At 49.6% G+C, this 14,761-nt stretch overlaps 1 protein-coding gene across 1 annotated transcript in view; it reads right to left on the reverse strand.

Annotated features, from left to right (window-relative positions):
* LOC137436513 (glutamate receptor-interacting protein 2) overlaps window positions 1-14,761 on the reverse strand; it is a 535,867-nt gene that overhangs the window by 69,172 nt on the left and 451,934 nt on the right. The window lies entirely within an intron of this gene.

The following is a 14,761-nucleotide window of genomic DNA, read 5'->3' on the forward strand; positions in this document are numbered from 1 at the left end:
GGCATCAGGAATTTCACCAACCGTTGGGGGAAATGTGCCACGCCAGCTGGAAACTATAGATACCTGACAACGAACATGTGTGCCGAGTGCCACCGGCGCAGGGCCATTCCTTCATGGTTGGAGGAAAAACTCTGATTCTTCTTCATATGATTTGAGATTTGAACACACACTTGTGAGGAAGGATTTGTGAGGATTGTGAGGAACAAATCCTTGTGAGGATTTGAACACACACTCACCTTCACTCCTTCATTCCTCTTTTCTCCCGCCTCTGGAACAAACTCCCTCACTCTCTTCAATCCCACTCCACCCTCCAGGTCTTTAAAACAGCTGTTCACCACCATCTCTTATCTTCCCCCATCCAAAACCTTGATCTTTTCTACCCCTGCTAATTTCACCCCAAATCCTACACTTTTTTGAAATACCAACTTCTGTCCTGGAAGTCCTTGGTCTCCTTGTGTTTTATACTTCTCCCTCCACCCCCCCCCCCTTCCCATGCCTCCTCCCCCCGGGCCCTCTCCCTTCCACACATCTCCCTGCTCTCAAATGTTGTGTTTGTTTGTGTGCTTCCCCATCTCTCCCCATCTTGTCTTCCGCTCCCTCTTTTTATATATTTTGTTTGTCTGGTTGATTTGTTTGTGAAGTAAATGTTAGCTCTTTCACGAGCCTCGATTCAGTATACAAAAAAAAAGAAAGCAATAACATTGCTCAGACAACTAGATCCTTCAAGGTGGATCCATTTTGTAGTCATAATCGTGACTCTGAACGAGGTGGAGGGTTCTTATTCTGGTGTAAGCAGATGTGATTATGAACCACTTGTTCGGGGCAGGGAGCCTTGCAAGACGAAGCTCCACAAACCAATCTGCAGCTATCAGCATGGCGTCGTTTTCACTTCTTGCCTCTCCAGGTAATGGTAGTCAAGGTGATTGCCAGGAATTTCAAGCATGATGTTCGTTGAGCTCTCTGATTATGCCATCGATGCTTACAAATCCCTGGTCTGACTTTGAATCCTGAGGAATTGGATCAAAATCTACACTATAATGCCGGTGCTGGTCGAGCAAGGAATTACATTAGGATGCATGCGATCTTACAAGGGGATGTGCGGCTACCTGGTCTACTGAATGTATTCACTTGATAATTTAAAATATTTCATGGTACTTTCTTCATGAGCTCACATTTATAAATCGGCATGCATATGGGATTTGGATGTACGTAACTCATAGTCAGGTTCACTATGTTTTTTCGTTCAAAATCATGGTAGATTAGCAAACCTATACATTTTTGGAAACGTTATTACATGGAAAATCAGAAAATCAATGTTTACATTTGCCAATTCCGACCAATTCGATTCGACCAATTCGACCAATCGACCAATTCCGTTCGACCAATTCGACCAATCGATTCGATCGACCATTCGATCGATTCGATTCGATTCGATTCATCGAATTCGATTCGATCGACCATTCGACCAATTCGATTTGCCAATAAATTTGACCGACCTTTGCTTGTGTGGAACGGACTGTGAAAACGATGCGGACTATATTGTCGGATACGACACACAGGACAGTGATGACGAACTCTAAATGGCATATTCTGTAATCGTGTATGTTTGATGCCATTGACTGCCTGTGTATATTTTGTCATCGACTGCCTGTGTAGATGTGGTTATACCGACTGCATGTGTATATATGATTTTGCTGACTGCCTGTGTATATATGATTTTGCTGACTGCCTGTGTATGTTTGGTGATATGAATTATTGTGACACATTTTGATGTTATTAACTGCCTGTACAAAATGATAACATGTATTTGATTATGCAACTTATCGCGAATATAAAGACAGTATTTTGCAATTCAAAACCTTTGATTCGTGTCTTACCATTCCCCATAGCACTAATTTGATACTTTCATTGGATTCCTTGTCCCTGAAAATATAGGTTTAGTATATTTTAAAAAGTTTTTAGGGTAATTAGAGGCAGAAATAGAACAAAATATGTATTTTACAGTGGCCAGTTTGAAAATCCAAAATGGCCACCATACAGGTATCTCTCCAAATGTAAACATTGATTTTTAGTTTCCTTATGCTATAACCTTTCCAAAAATGTATAGGTTTGCTAATCTACCATGATTTTGAACGAAATATAATTTATTGACATAGTGAACCTGACTATCAAGCGCAATGAAATTGGATGCAGATATAAAATCATAAATACATTTAATGAGAACCAAACACATTGCTGTATATGTTGTTTGTTAATTAAATAAATGCCAGCTGAGTAAATGTAAAAGTAAATATCATCGTCATCATCATAGTGTCAACATTTGATAGAAAATGCTCCAAACAGTATGTTCTTCCATTACAATTCACTAATTCTTCTTTCTTCATCCTAGTATCATTTTCCAATTGTTTCAACTTATTCCTCTTCTTCTTTGCCTTTCAGACCATAACAGTAAGTCTGAGACTGCCTCAGCCTGAGCTCTTTGGCAATGGCCTGCAAATTGCAATCTCCTGTGTTTAATTATTTCTGCTGCTTTATCCAATTTGCAATATGGCTCTTTACTTGTAATGTGATCTTTCCAAAATACAGTTAAATCTCTTCGAAAGAATCTTGTATAGCATCCATCCAATTTGTTGTTAAGCCTTTTGTACAAGGACAAGTGTTCAGCTCAATATAAAAGGGTATGCAGGGGTCTTCTGATACCTCAGGAAGATGGATGCCCCTGCCTTTCATACTCCCAGGTCGCCTGTGGGCAAGGTGTAGTACCTGTCAGCCCCCCTTACCAGGGTAACGGTCCGCAGCCATGCGGTTTAAATGGCAGATGGCTCTGCACACCTGGTGGATGAGGGTCCAGTCGACTCGAACATCACGGGCGGAAGAGGGTGAATTATGCACCCAAGGGTGCCCAACGGCCAGCAGAGAGACGGAGAGGAGTGGCGACCCCCCCCCCCCCCCCCCCCAGTCTATATCACACACCTACCCGTGTGTACCGGCCATAGAAAGGCAAAAGGATAGCACCGCCATCATAGCCCGAGAAGACTCCACATGATTGATTGTCAATATAAATGGATTGTTTCAACTGTGCTTTGAAAAAAAATTGATTTTTTTATTCTTTCTGGATTAATTTTCCACATTTACATATTCTATCCATTTTTTTGGACATGTTAATCATGCTTGTCCTATCCTACTGCTGTCTTCATTCTCCGTTGATTTTATCCATGAGCCGACATACTTCAAGTCATTTGCTCTTTCTAAATCAGCTCCATGGATTGTTCTTGATGAATGTTCAGTATTAGAGTTTAAGAATATATATTTCATCTTTCATTATTCATATTTAATCCATCGTTTACTGCCTCCATCTCGACGTTACTTAGCAAACATTGAATTTATATTTAGTGTATTTTTACAAAGAGCAGCCTCTTCTGCAAAATCTAAATGTGTTGTTGTTGTTCGTGGTGGTGGTGTTGGTGTTGGTGTTGTTGTTGTATAGCCCCAGACAGTTCTCTCGAACAAGTCCGTGGCACGGAGACAGCCAATCAATCTCGTATGAGGGACCCATAGATCCTCCCCATCCACAATGGTGTACCTCTGCCTTCAGGAAGTAAGGATCATGACAGTTTTAGAGAGAGTGAGAGAGAGAGAAAAAGAGGGGGAAGGAGAGAGAGAGGGGGAAGGAGAGAGAGAGGGAGAGAGGGAGAGGGAGAGGGAGAGGGAGAGGGAGAGGGAGAGGGAGAGAGAGAGAGAGAGAGAAAAAGTTGTTCGAAAATATCACGAACGCAAATATCTCTCCGTTCTCAAGACCGAACTCTCTTATCTGTCTCCCTCTTCCAAATCCTGGTGGTGTCTGGTTAAATCTGTTTCTGGTGTTTGTTCCCCCTCCATCCCCTCCCTTACCTCAAACGGCTACACAGCTGACTCTGCACATGAAAAAGCTGAATGCCTCAACTCTGTGTTTGCCTCTAAATCTTGTGTCCCAAACCCATCCCTCTCTGTACCCACCGTACCCAGTCGCACCCAGCCGCTCCTGGACTCTGTGTCCTTTCCTCCTGACAAGGTGGAAAAGTTTCTGTCAACCCTCGACTCTGATTCTGCAACTGGACCTGACAGCATCAGCCCATGGGTCCTAAAATCCTGTTCTTCCACTCTTTCACTCCCTCTCTCTATTCTCTTCACCCTCTCTTTTGCTCAAGGTCAACTGCCATCTGCTTGGAAATCAGCCAACATCACCGCTTTACACAAAAAATGTGCAAAAACAGATCCTAGCAACTACAGACCAATCCGCCTTCTCCCAATTATCAGCAAAGTCATGGAATCCATCATTGCTTCAGATATGAAATCTTTCCTCTTCTCCAATGGCTTGATCTCTGATCATCAATTTGGTTTCAGACCAGGTCACTCTATTCTGGACATGCTGCTTCTGCTGTCTCAACAATAGATGGAGGTCCTCAATGCCAAACAGGAAATTAGAGCTGTCTCCCTCGACATATCACGTGCCTTCGACACGGTCTGGCACCCCGCTCTGCTCACCAAACTCTCCTCTTTTGGTATCCATGGAAATCTTCACGCATGGCTGGCGGACATCCTCTCTAGTCGTAGTCAACGTGTGGCCCTGAATGGGTTTCTCTCATCTCCTCTTCCTGTTCAGGTTAGAGATCCCCAGGGCAGTGTTCTGGGCCCTGTGCTTTTTCTGGTCTTCATCAATGATCTCTCCAACTCTCTTGAAAATCCTCTCTATCTCCTTGCTGATGACTCCACTCTCTGCCGCTTCATTCCACATCCCTCAGATCGGCAGTCTGCAGCCTCCTCACTCTCTGCAGACCTGGACAAAATCACTGACTGGGCAAACATGTGGAACATGTCTTTCACTCCTGACAAATTTCACACTCTTACGATGTCTCTCCGAAAAGACCGACTGGACAACCCTCCCATCCACTTTCTGAATAATCCTCTCCAAGAAGTTCTGTCACTCAAGCTTTTGGATCTCACTATCTGCCATGATCTTTCCTGGGAAAACCACATTTCAAATCTGGCCTCCAAAGCCAGTGGCCGACTGGGCATCCTCCGTCGTGCGAAGTCCTTCCTTGGCACACCTGAGCTCCTCACCACATACAAGGCTTTCATCCGCAGCTCAATGGAATACTGCTCTCCCCTCTGGGCTGGTGCTCCTGCCCCACACCTAGCTCGTCTTCACGCTGTTGAAACCAAAGCATTCAGAATCATTGGAATCTCCCGTGATGAAGCTACCTCCGAGGGCCTTTCACTTACTCACCGCAGGCAGGTTGGTGGTCTTTCTGTCTTCTACCGACTCCTCTCCAGCCTTGCTCCTCCAGCTCTCTCTGGGCTCTGTCCCCTAAATTCCAAAATGTCACACAAGATCTGCCTGCAATCCTCTTATGGTTAAACTGCCAAAATCAAGACTCTCTGCTCACCTTCACTCTTTCATGCCTCTTTTCTCCCGCATCTGGAACAAACTCCCCCACTCCCTTCAATCCCACTCCTCCCACCAGGTCTTTAAAACAGCTGTTCACCACCATCTCTTATCTTCCCCCATCCAAAACCTTGATCTTTTCTACCCCCGCTAATTTCACACCAAATCCTCTTTTTTGAAATACCAACTTCTTTCCTGGAAGTCCTTGGTGTCCTTGTGTTTATACTTCTTCCACTCCCCCACCCCCCGCCTTCCCACGCCGCCTTCCCCCAAGCCCTCTCCCTCCCGTACATTCCCGATGTCCCTCACAAATGTTGTGTTTGTGTGCTTCCCCTTCTCTCCCCATCTTGTCTACCGCTCCCCTTTTTATATACTTTGTTTGTTTGTCTGTTTGATTTGTTTGTGTGATAAATGTTAGCTCTTTCACGAGCCTCGATTATGTATGCAAAAAAAATAAATAAATAAAGAGGGGGAAGTTGAGAGAGAGAGAGGAAGAGAGAGACAAGAGGGAAAGGGCCAGTCCATGGGGACCGATCGGAAATCTGACCATGACCGTGCTGCCCTGACGAATCTGGGCAGCAGGGAAGATTTGGCCCCCGACTTCGGTTGGGGGCCGGGGGGGGGGGGTACAACCACCACAAAGAGGCATCCCCTATAGTTCTTGTAAATCTGTTATTCATCTTTCTGGATGTATTTTGAGTTTCGATAATTCATTGATCAAGCTGCATGCATCCCTTCTTCGATGTGGACTTCCACTACCGTCTTCATTATATAGTTGAGCACAATGATGAATAAATAAAGATCGAGCGTGTCACCTTGAAGTACTCCTGCTTTTATTTCAAATGGCTCAGTTTGGTGATCCCACTAGTGCTGTTGTCGCTGGAGTGCCAAAAAGTCGAAATAGGGTGTGAATATAAGAGCACCGTGTGAGCTATGGGTTAAATATCATCACTTGTATCTACAGGGTGTCCACAAAGTCACGCATCATCGGAAATTATTTAATTTATCTAATGTATTAATTTTTTTATGTATTTATTTTTTAATGTATTTATTTTTTATTTATGTGCAGATCTAATCAATTAGCTCGGTTATGTTGACAGAGAAACCTGCTTTTCCGTTTAACAACATGTTTTGAGATTGGTGGGACACATTTCGAACAACTGATGTGGCCAACCTCACAAATAAATGTTTTGCTTATGATGCGCGACTTTGTGGACACCCTGTGTTATTCCATCTTTTGTGCATGTCTTTATAAAATACCGGAACTATGCCTTGACAAGACACTCAAAGTGAACCTCCCATGTGGTTGTCTTAAAAATGTAGCTCGTATGTTATATCAGTATTGAGGGTGAAGATTTAAATAAAGAAGGATGAGAAATGAAAAACAAATAAACATACCATTCACATGTCCATCATGTCACACATGGACAGCGACAGACCAGCAAACTATGAAAGACGTATTAAGTATGGTGAGTCGTGATTGATGGTGAGCAGTTCAGTTTAGCCCTCCAGCCTAACCATATACGTATTCTGGCCCTCCCTTGACTTTTATGCTACCCCACCTCCTCCCCTGATGATAGGCAATCAATCAGCTGAGATTTGTCTTTCTGCTGATGCTCTTGTCATGAAACAATATCAGATTGTGTCATGAATTAGAAAATAAGGATGGCCGCACTGTGGTCACAACCTGCGACACAAAATATATATTTTCACCTCATCTCTCCACTCAATCCCCTCATCCTTGCTGTTGAAGATATTATATAATTCCTCTCTGAGGGACTTCGAGGTTTAGTTCAATATCAGTTATGAGTTTCATGGGCAGCTGGGTTTGGTTTCAGGTAATTAGTGCACCCACTCCGAACAGGAGCGGCAGGAAGGATTATGTTATTATCATCTTGTCTGGGGTATATAGATTACAGTAGATCTAGCTTCGGGCCTCAAGAACGTCAGTGGTGTGTTCAGTTATCAAGTTTCTTGCAGAGTGCACGCCAAGTGACCTGGGCATTCAAGCAAGCACTCCATTCAAAACCGTTGATAAGGAACGGTTGACTTGGCAAGCGCTGGCTAACTGATTGGTAACTGAACATACCCCAGATTTCCTCCCTTTCAGGTTAGTGTAATGTCAGGAAATGAAAAAAAACCCCATTACATCATGGCTCAGCTTACATTCTCTAATCTGTCTCATTAACCTTGTGCCGTGGTCTGCCCCGTGTTCCAATGTGAATGAATAAGATTAGATGGCCGAATAAGATACCAACAATTTAACACTTGACTGAAACAAAGCCAATGGGAATCTGACGCAACAAAGCTAGACAGAGTATAATCAGCGGAGGCCTACAGGCCTGTGCTAGGCCCATCATAAAACAATATGGCGGCCATGTATCATTTTGTCTTGCTACTATGGTGGGTGGAGTCAAGCGACAGATGTGGGTGTGGTCTGGCACAGCTGCCCAACCAATGGGTGCACATTTCAAAAAACGACCCACAGCAAGAACCCAAACAGCAACACAAAGCTCTTGTAGACCTGCGACATGTCACAGGTAAAAATGTAGAGTATAGTTACGAGTTGCATGCTGACTAGTTGCTTGCAACACGATTCAAATTCTTACTCAGGATATATGTTTGTAGCTTCCAAGAACAAACTGACAAGACCAATTGGCCATGCTGAGATACTTATCCACACACAAAAAAATTAAAAAAGTGACTGTCTAAAAAAATCTAACAACTGACTACATACCCTCAGGCTTCAAAGTAATTACACATAAAATGGAAACTCTTGACATAATGGTAATATATTTAAAGCTCAAGCACAGAAAACTGAACGCACGTCCAAGCAAGAATTTGACATTTTTAATTGTATAAGGAATGTGTCAAACAACCACAAGATTTGTAACTTTCTAATATTACTGCTTTTTATTTACATTGATCCAAGGCTTGTACATTTTTTTTTTTTGTATACAACATCGAGGCTCGTGTAAGAGCTAACATCAATCACAAAAAAAACAAACGGACACACAAAACATACAATAAAGGGAGCGGCAGACAAGATGGGGAGAGAGAGGGAAGCACACAAGTACAACAGCAGAGAATAGGGACATCGGGAGATCTGTGGGAGGGAGAGGGCTCGGGGGGAGGAGGCATGGGAAGGCGGGGTGGGGGGGAGGAGGTGGGAGAGGTATAAAACACATGGACACTGCTAGAACTTCCAGGAAAGAAGTCGGTATTTCAAAAAAAGTGGATCTGGGGTGAATTAACGGGGGTAGAAAAGATCAAGGTTTTGGATGGGGGAAGATAAGAGATTGTGGTGAACAGAACAGAACAGGTGGGAAACAGAACAGAACATTAATCATGTGGAAGGACAAAGACAAAGCTGCTCCTACATTGAAGTTCCTTGTAAGGAACGAATATTATTATTATTAACCGGTGGTTCAAAAGAAAAATAGGCCAACCAATTGCCATTGTGATGAACATTTGCCAATGTTATCTTTAAAATATTTTTCCTTTTTTTCCTTTTTCAGCAATTGAGATGCAAATACGAGTGGAAACGTCGAGGTAAAATAAAGAACATGGTGTGGTGCTGTGCACACACGACTCGATTGCCAGAGAGGTAGGCCACAATGCGTGGATACAAACAAGAGTCTTTATTACAAGCTCGCATATCAGCACTGGGCGGGCTCGAGCTTAGAGCCCGCATATATGTCCCGAGGCCACGCCTTGCCCCCGGGCATGGCCGATCGGCCGAAAGGCGGGGCATGTATTTCAGTTCCCCGCCTGGACGCTCGCGCCACCCACTGGTGCGCAGAATTATTGACCCTTGTGCCCGCCACACGCGCCCCCCCAGAATTCCCGCGCACCTGAAGGGTGAGCTTGCGGGGAAGCTGGATGACCCGGCCGAAACGCCCCCTGGCGATGGGTGCAGGGCTGGGGGGTAGCGGGACGGCGGGGCTGGGGGGTGCCGGGGGTCTGACCGCCGGGGGGCGGCCTCGACGCGGAGGCAGAGCTGCTTGCGGGGGGTGGTCCAGATCGAGGTGGGCCGGCTTCAGGCGGTCCACGGAGATACAATCCGGGGCACCGCCGATGTCCATGGTGAAATGTTTGTCCCCGGTCTCCAGCACGCGGAAGGGCCCGTCGTACGGGGGCCGTAGCGGTGCCATGTGGGCGTCGTGCCAGACGAAAACGTACTCCGCCATGCGAAGCTCCGGGGCTCCGTGGGAGGACGGGCAACCGTGGTGTGCCGTCGGCACCGGGGCGAAGCTCCGGGCGGTCTCCTGCAGGGTGGAGCGCTGTTGCGCCGCGGACCAAGGAGCCGTGGAGTTGGGGATAAATTCGCCCGGTACCCGCAGCGGTTGTCCAAAGACCAGCTCCGCCGAGGACGTGCGCAGGTCGTCCTTGGGCGCCGTCCTGAGGCCCAGCAGGACCCAGGGGAGCCTGTCGGCCCAGCTGCCATCGCGGAGGCTGGCCCGGAGCGCGGCCTTCATCAAGCGATGAAAGCACTCGCACAGGCCATTGGCCTGGGGGTGGTAGGCCATGGTGCGGTGCAGTTTGACGCCGAGCCCTTGCGCCACCGCACCCCAGAGCTCCGAGGTAAACTGGGGGCCACGGTCAGACGAGATGTCCGAGGGGGCACCGAACCGGGCAACCCAAGTGGGGATGAAGGCTTGCGCCACATCAGCCGTAGACGTCGCCGCCAATGGCACGGCCTCCGGCCACTGTGTGGTGCGGTCCACCATGGTGAGGAGGTGGGTGAACCCCCGCGAGGGGGGCAGAGGTCCCACCAAGTCGACGTGGACGTGGTCGAACCGACGCTCGGGCACCGTAAACGGGGCCAACGGGGCCTGGGTGTGGCGGTGGACCTTTGCGCGCTGGCACGCGAGGCACGTCCTGGCCCAGTCGCGGACGTCCTTCCTGAGGCCATGCCAGACGAACTTCGCCGCGACAAGCTTCTGGGAGGCCTTCGTGCCCGGGTGGGACAGGCCGTGGATGGCGTCGAAAACCGGGCGCTGCCAGCCAGCGGGCACGATGGGGCAAGGCCGGCCGAGGGAGACGTCGCACAGGTGGGCCGCGCCCGCGACGTCGAACGGCACCTCGGTGACGAGGAGGCCCATGACGGTGGTCCGCAAGGCCTGGACGCCGGGGTCGGCGGTCTGGTCCTCCGCCATCCGGGCATAGTCGATCCTGAGGTGGACCGCGTGCGCGACGGACCGGGAAAGGCAATCCGCCACCGGATTGTCTTTACCCACGACGTGACGGATGTCCGTCGTGTACTCGGACACGGCAGAGAGGTGACGTTCCTGCCGGGCCGACCATGGCTCGGCGACCTTGGCCATCGCGAACACAAGGGGCTTGTGATCAACGAAAGCCGTGAACGGGCGGCCCTCGAGCAGATGGCGGAAGTGTCGGACCGCCAGGTGGAGCCCGAGCAGCTCGCGGTCGAAGGTGCTGTAGCGGCGTTCGTGCGGGCGAAGCTGCCGGCTAAAAAACGCCAGGGGCTGCCAAGCACCACGCACCCACTGCTCGTGCACCGCGCCCACCGCATAGTCCGACGCGTCGGTGGTGAGGGCGATCGGTGCATCAGGCGCCGGGTGCGCCAGCATGGTGGCGTTGGCCAAGGCCAGCTTTGCGCCCGGCAAACGCCGCGGCCATCGGCTCCGACCAGGCGATGTCACCTTTGCCCGGCTTCCCCCGGAGGGCCTCGTGCAGGGGGCGGAGGAGCTGGGCGACGCGGGGCACGAAGCGGTGGTAAAAATTGACCATGCCCAGGAATTCCTGGAGCCCCTTGATCGTGCGGGGGCGCGGAAAACTCTTGACGGCCTCTACCTTGGCCGGTAAAGGGACGGCCCCGTGCCTGGTGATGCGGTGCCCCAAGAAGTCAATGGCGGCGACGCCGAAGCGGCACTTTGCGGGGTTGATGATCAGGCCATCCTGGCCCAGGCATTCGAAAAGCGTGCGGAGGTGGAGCAGGTGCTCCTCCCGGGACGCGCTCACGACTAGGATGTCGTCCAGGTAGACATAGATGAAAGGTAAGTCATGCAATACGCTGTCCATGAGCTGCTGGAACGCCTGGGCCGCATTCTTCAACCCAAAAGGCATCCGCAGGAACTCAAAGAGGCCGAAAGGGGTGATAACGGCCATCTTTGGGACATCGTCCGGTTGTACGGGGACCTGGTGGTAGCCCCGGATGGGGTCCACCTTGGAGAACACAGTCGTGTTTGCCAACCGGGTGGAAAAGTCTTGGATATGCGGGACCGGGTAGCGGTCGGGGGTGGTGGCATCATTGAGCCGGCAGTAGTCACCGCACGGCCACCATCCGCCGCCGGGCTTCGGCACAATGTGCAGAGGAGAGGCCCAAGCGCTGTTGGAGCGCTGTACGATACCCAGCCGTTCCAGCGTGGCGAACACCGCTTTCGCCATGGCGAACTTCGTGGGGTCGAGGCAGCGTGCCCGGGCGTAGACCGGCGGCCCAACCGTGGGGATATGGTGCTCCACCCCGTGTTTGACGGCCACTGCTGAAAAGGTGGGCCGCGTGAGGGCCGGGAAACTGGCGAGGAGGCGGGTAAACTCGTCCGCTGCCGGAAGCGTACAGACTAACCTCCCCGGGACGGAACCTTTCAGCAAGCCGCTTGGCAAGCCGCTCGGTGAGCCGCTCAGCGAGCTGCTCAACGAGCCGCTCAGCGAACAAGCGAGCGAGCTGAAAGTTTCGGCCTGGACGAGACGTCTGCGCTTAATGTCGACCAACAACCCATGCGCACATAGGAAGTCCGCACCGAGCAGGGCCATTGGCACGCTGGGGGTGACGAACGACCATTGAAAGCGCTACCCTCCGAACCGCAGTGAGAGGCAACGCTTCCCGAATGTGCGGATGTGTGTACCGTTGGCGGCAAGCAAAGCGGGGCCCCGGCCCGCGGCTTGCTTGTCGGACGCGGATGCAGGGAGGACGCTTACCTGCGCTCCCGTGTCACAAAGAAAACGGCGCCCGGACGAGGTGTCCGTGATGAACAGGAGGCTGCCGGAATGGCCGACGCTCATGGCCGCAAGTGAGCGCCGGCCCGGTCGTTGCCCGACCCATCAAAAGAACACGGCGGGCGGCACGTTTTAGCCTTGCAGCCGAACCTGGCATGGTAGTAGCACCACGTTTGCGGCGGTGGCCCCCGCAGCGGCCGTGCCGGCGGCGGTGGTGGTGGCGGCGGCGGTAGTTGGCGGGACGAAGCAGTGGCCACGAGGGAAGCAGGGGGCGCTGTAGCCTCCGCGCTGGGATCCACTACGGCAGCACCGTACACCGACCGTGTGTCGCAGGCCGCAAAATACTTGTCGGCCTCTCCAGCCAGGGCGCGGGGTTCCGTTATTTTGGAACCGGCCAGCGCGATGCGCACCTGTACAGGTAGCTGGCGTAGGAAAAGTGCTCGGAATAAGAAATCCGGGCGCTGGTCTCCAAGCAGGGACAGCATGAAATCCATCCGGACGGATGGTCGTGTGTCGCCGAGGACGGGAAGGTCCAGGAGGCGGTCGGCACGTTCGACCTCCGTGAGCCCGAACGTGGCGAGGAGGAGACGTTTGAGTGCCTCGTACTTGTGGTCGCCCGGCGGGCGCCGAAGGATGGACACGACGCGGGCGGCAGTGCCAGGCCCGAGGGCGGTGACCACGTGGTAGTTCCTGGTCTTGTCCGCCATGATGCCCCGGAGTTGGAATTGAGCTTCGGCCTGCACAAACCAAACGTCTGCTTGCGCTTCCCAAAACTCCGGGAATTTGATTGCGACGGCGTTGGTAGCCATGGCGCGTTCGGGGGTCAGCAACGGCTGAACCAATCGGGGTCACCAGTGTGGTGCTGTGCACACACGACTCGATTGCCAGAGAGGTAGGCCACAACGCGTGGATACAAACAAGAGTCTTTATTACAAGCTCGCATATCAGCACTGGTCGGGCTCGAGCTTAGAGCCCGCATATATGTCCCGAGGCCACGCCTTGCCCCCGGGCATGGCCGATCGGCCGAAAGGCAGGGCATGTATTTCAGTTCCCCGCCTGGATGCTCGCGCCACCCACTGGTGCGCGGAATTATTGACCCGTGTGCCCGCCACAATGGAAGCCATTATATGAACCTGCACCTGTGTGGAGTAAAACGACCGTTCACAGTGTTGGGCCTTGCTAGATCTGACAGTCACTAGCCATCTGTTTTCTTTCACATCCGTCTTTTCAGTTTGATGATCATCATGTTCGGTTTTATGTTGGAGACTGGATACATATCCCTCTGGGGCCAAAGCTGCAGCACTGGTTTCCCTCTTATCAAGTACCCTTTTCATCCTAATTATCATTGAGTGATATTTCAGAATAAAGACAATGCAAATGAAATGTGGAATGTTTTGCAAAATGGTGAAAACATTTTATAAACTATTTATAGTATGCAAAGAAAATGTGAATACTTATATATCCATCGTATAGTATTCATACATTCTGCGTGAGCAATGCACCCCATCCCTCATCGTTACCCACATCCCTTGTTTGTCCCTCTTCGTCTGTTTTCTCTCTCCGCTTTGTGTTTGACATGTCCCCTTCTCCTTCTGCTTTTTCCTTTTGCTATGTTGCGTTTGATTTTGCTCAGTTTATATTTTATTTAACAAACAACATATATAGCAATCAAATTCCGTGTTCGAGCTCTACAAAAAAAACAAAAAAACAAAAGTTTATATTCAAGGCATGCTTTCTAGATGGCAACACCTAATGAAAATGCATTATTCACGCATTATTTCACATCATTTGTGCTGATTAAACAAATCCTGCTGGCCACTTTCCTTTTTCAAATGCTTTTTCCCTCTCCAACCTCCAAGCAAACACATAAGTAATTCTGATGCTAATATCAGAGTCCATAAATATATTATTCTAAAGGGAGTACTCAGTTTTCACTCCGGTTTCTTATTTTTTTGTTGTACACCGCTCCTTTCCTATTCCGTATCCAGGCGCTGCATGACTTCATTGCCCGGCACAGAATGGGGGGCCGGCGATGATGTGCGCTGAAAGGGAGTACTTAGTTTTCACTCCGGTTTTTTGTTTTCTTGTTTGCTTGTTTGTTTGTCCCGGCTATATCTCAGCCATCCTTTGAGCTGGGAAGCTGAAATTTCGGCACAATAGCGAGCCCGTGCAAACCGTATTTTTGTTTTTTGATTAATCAATTAATTACTTAATTATGACCGATTTATTAATCACTTATTTAATCACTTATTTATTTGCTTTCTCATCTGGGCAATATGTCAGGCACCTTTTGAGCTAGGAAGCTGATATTTGGACGCAACAATGACCAAGTAATTTGGCTATAAAGGGTATTTTTGAATTATTGATTAATCAAAT

The sequence above is a fragment of the Myxine glutinosa genome, chromosome 11 (assembly GCF_964187855.1).
Source record: "Myxine glutinosa chromosome 11, kmMyxGlut1.1, whole genome shotgun sequence".
In the NCBI taxonomy this organism is placed as follows: domain Eukaryota; kingdom Metazoa; phylum Chordata; class Myxini; order Myxiniformes; family Myxinidae; genus Myxine; species Myxine glutinosa.